The sequence below is a fragment of the Sparus aurata genome, chromosome 9 (genome assembly GCF_900880675.1).
Source record: "Sparus aurata chromosome 9, fSpaAur1.1, whole genome shotgun sequence".
NCBI lineage: Eukaryota > Metazoa > Chordata > Actinopteri > Spariformes > Sparidae > Sparus > Sparus aurata.
Window position 1 is genome coordinate 34,769,675 of NC_044195.1, and position 4,250 is coordinate 34,773,924.

Here is a 4,250-nt window from a genome sequence, read left to right on the forward strand (position 1 = left end):
AGAGAGAGGAGAGGGGGGGGAGAGAGAGGAGAGGTGGGGAGAGAGGAGGGTGGGGGAGAAGGGGGAGAGGAGAGGAGAGGTGGGGAGAGAGGAGAGGGGGGGAGAGGATGGGGGAGAGAGAGGGAGGTGGGGAGAGAGAGGAGAGGTGGGAGAGAGAGGAGAGGAGAGGTGGGGGGAGAGAGAGGAGAGGTGGGGAGAGAGGAGAGGAGAGGTGGGGGAGAGAGAGGAGAGGGGGGAGAGAGGAGAGGTGGGAGAGAGAGAGGAGAGGTGGGGGAGAGAGGAGAGGGGTGGGGGAGAGGAGAGGTGGGGGAGAGAGAGGAGAGGTGGGAGAGAGAGGAGAGGTGGGGGAGAGAGTGTGACTGATGCAGCTGATGGAGCAGAGGCTGCAACCTGAATCCTCAGGAGGAGCCGACGGTACCGAGACCGTCTGATCAGAAAAGACCAGCAGGATGGAACATCTTAAAATGAAGTGAATCACACAGAATACAGTCAAACTCATACATCTACATTTTATGGATAAAAGAGAGCTGATGTCAACATCAGTCCTGAGTGACTCCTGAGATCAGATCTCACTTCTCTGCTATATATTCAAATAAACACGTATATCTCAAACAGAAAGGATATTTTACCTGTTTATATAACATTTGCCGAATTTACAAGAAGGCCCAGATCATTAGGAATTGTCTTCGACAGCATTTCACAACGTTATAAAGTTTCTTCTTTCTCAACTCTTAAAATTGAGCGGTTTCCTAAGGGAGTCTGGGGACTTTCTCCAAGAGGTATCATATATTGGTTACTGTGTGCTGTATTTGTAAAATGTCACATGTTTAGCTTCAATATAATGTGGTCTGCTTTCATAGATTTAGTGTAACTAGTGAAATCTGTCGATAGTGTGTAGAGAACAGCTGCTTGATGACGAGCTTCAGCTAAGACAAACTGACACTTTAATACAAGGAAAAAACTTTAATGTTTGCATTTAATGCTGAATTTCCAAGAAGGCTCAAATAATTAAGAAATAGTCAGATACAGAGTTTCACAGAGTCTGTAAAGTTCTTCTGTCTCAACAACTCTTAAAATTGAGCGATTTTGAAGGGAGTCTGGGGTCTTTCCCACAGGCTTTAAAGAAGTAGAACTATATTGATTACTCTTTAGTATAATTGTAGAATATTATGTGTTTAGCGCCAATAACATGTTGTCTTCTTTCATAAATTGAGTGTAAATGGGTGAAATCAGTGTAAAACACAGTGGCTATATGCTGACAGATAAGATGCTCTTTAGACTCTAGACAGAGAAACAAATGATGTTTTGATGTTCTGATTTAATGCTGAACTTGTAGGAAGACACCAATGATTCAGAATCTGTCGTAGACGATTTTGCCAAATTCGTTAAGTTTTTCTCACTTAACAACTCTTAAAATCACACCATTATTAAGGGAGTCTGGTGATGTTGTGGTTACCATGTTTTACAAATGTCTGCTAACAGTGGCAGGATGTGGCTCTTCTTCTTCCTCTTCTTTTCTTCTTCTCATTCTTCTTCTGTTTCACAGAGGAAGTGTTGAGTAGACAGCTCAGACCCACTCTGAATGTGTTCTGAGTGGTTCTTTAATGCGTCCTCACACCTGACCGGTCCACCTGTCACTGGTACTATAGCAGGTCTGAACGGCCTCACAGTGCTGTGAACACCACCAGGCTGCAGCCTCCTGAGGCCAGCAGGGGGTTGCAATAGGTTAAGTCTGCCAAAAGCTTCCGTATGAATTCCTAAAATATCAAAATAAACAGGGCTTCATTATACAATTACAGCCTAACTGGGATATTCCATCTTATTTCCTGCTGCCTTGCGAGCACAGATATATTTCAGTGGGCAGCGGCTGTGATTAGCATTAGAATCAGAGTCCCGGTGAAGCTGAGGGACACACGGCCAATCTGTAATCATTGTTCCGCAGGCCTGCTCGCAGGGGAAACAGCCCGCTTTGTCATTATCATTCAATATGCCACACACATGCTGGCAGAGCTGCCGGGCTGCTGCCACACACATTTGCATTTCTCCCACAGTCCCGAGAATTTCTCAGAGACAATGATGCACCACAAATGACTTCCTCTCTGTTTCTCTCGTCCTACGTCCATTGTGTGTTTGTGCTCCTCACAGTGTCACCGTGTACAGGTGTCAGCTGCAGCCATTAGGGATCATTTGACTTTCTATTGTGGGCTTATTAACCGACGCTGCCACAATTGCTCGTTGGATGTTTCATTGTTGTGGTAAATGTCAGTGTGGCTGCTCAGGGGGGAGGAACCTGTGTTAGTCTGTCCAAACCTGGTTACCTCTCCCCCTCCTCACCCTCCTCACCCTCTGCAGGAGAGCATCACTGCTGCAGCTGATGCAGATTCAGGGCATGTCGGGGGATGTCAGACACTCATCTGTGGGTGGAGGCTGCTGTAACCTGCACCAGTCAAAGCAAATCCTCTGCTGCGACACAAACGTGTGAAGGAATTAGAAATAATAAGTCTTTATTTGGATTTGACATATTTCCCCAGACGCCGGAACACTTTATTTATTCATGTCCAAATACAACAGCGTCATTATCATCATCATCATCAGCAGCAGCAGCAGCAGCAGCAGCAGCAGTGAGTGAGAAGAAGAAAACAGAGAGATGTAAAATATTTGAGACAAAGGAAGAAGAGAAATGATATTTATCGATGAGAATCACAAACGTGTGACCACAACCTGCTGAGAAGGATCCACTGTAAAGAAACCTGTCATTTTATGAAACACATGAACATAATAATACATATGATGACTAAAAATGACTGAATTTTTTACCTGTAGTGTAAAATAACCTGAAAAATATGGAGCTGTGAATAAATATTACATTTTTACAGATTTTTTCCCAAAGTCTTTGTTTTATGAAAACAAGATCAAATCTGTGACTTTGTGGTTTTGCAGTTTCACGTATCTTTGTTTGTTACTAACAGATATCTTGTGTAATTATGGAGGTTTTAAAATCAGTTTTAACGTTAACATCATTCACTTTCCAGCACTTTACAGTGAAGTCCCCGTCACACAGTGCTGACAGTGTTGTAGAGGCTGCAGGCTGTTTGTGATGTGTGTGCTCAGAACATTTAAAGGGTTTAAAGGCAGCCGCCATGTTTGTGCTGGTTTGTAGTTTTTACACATTTGTTGACTCCAGCTGTGAATCAACAGCGAGGTAAAGTTCACATAATGAATTCAGATTTTCTCTGAGTTGATCTGGTTACATTCAGGCACAAAAACCACCTGGTTAGAGTTGGAAACATCTTGGTTATCGTCGCCATGAGAACGGCTGAAATGTCTCCAGGTGTCTCCTTTGACTCCTTCTCTCTACATCTGACATCTGAACTTTCTCCTCCTCACAGCTTCAGAACAGGCTGGTTACTTTAGTTTGATGTATTTGAGGTGAATGAGAGACTGGAATGTGGAGAAAAGGCGTGTTAGTGTCTCGTATCTGCAGAGAGTTTCTGATTTTCTCTCTTTGTTGCTGCTCGGGACGCTTTACCAACCCAACATGTGTCTATTTGACGTCCTGGGAATGAGACTCAACAATCAACTGTCTTTGTGGTGTAAAATCTTAATTAAACATTAAAACAAAAACATCTCAATTAAATTAAAGCTAAATCTCACAACATTACTGTGTTTTATGAGAGATTGACAGAATATTACAGTTTATTTCTTCCTTTTTATCCTTCTTACAGTGCATCTCTCCACATAATCAATAAAAGGTGATCAGGTTCTGTTAGAGCAGATTTTAGCCTCTCCATGATAAAGTGATGTCATGTTTAGTCGGAGCTTCTCCTAATAACTCTTTTTATAGATTAGGATCTGTTATTAATATTCTGTAACATGTGCGTCCCTCTGTCTGATGTCTCTCAGGCTTTGTCATGAATAAATTCACATTCTTATGGATGAAGATCAATATAATTCAGTTTCAGGAGCGCTGAGGTCATCCCAGACATGTGACACAACAGCAGCAGCCATTTTCTTTTGTTGCTCCCAGTTCAGCCCCGCCTGCAGTGAAGGATCTGCTGGCAAACAGCGACTCTCCGCCACATCCCGGCTGTCTGTCTGGGGACTGGCGGCTGCGGGGGGAGGGAGGGAGGAGGAAGGAGGGGGGGGTTAGAGGTTAATTATAGACAACAGAGAGGTCACAGGGCCTATTATTCTGGAGCCGGGACCTGCAACGGTCCAATGGGGATGACATTTACGACGAGGGCCCGGCC

General features: G+C 43.9%; 1 pseudogene; it reads left to right on the forward strand.

Annotated features, from left to right (window-relative positions):
* Positions 1-362: 362 nt before the first annotated feature.
* Positions 363-4,250, forward strand: part of LOC115588749 (high affinity cGMP-specific 3',5'-cyclic phosphodiesterase 9A-like) — an 8,328-nt pseudogene continuing 4,440 nt past the window's right edge.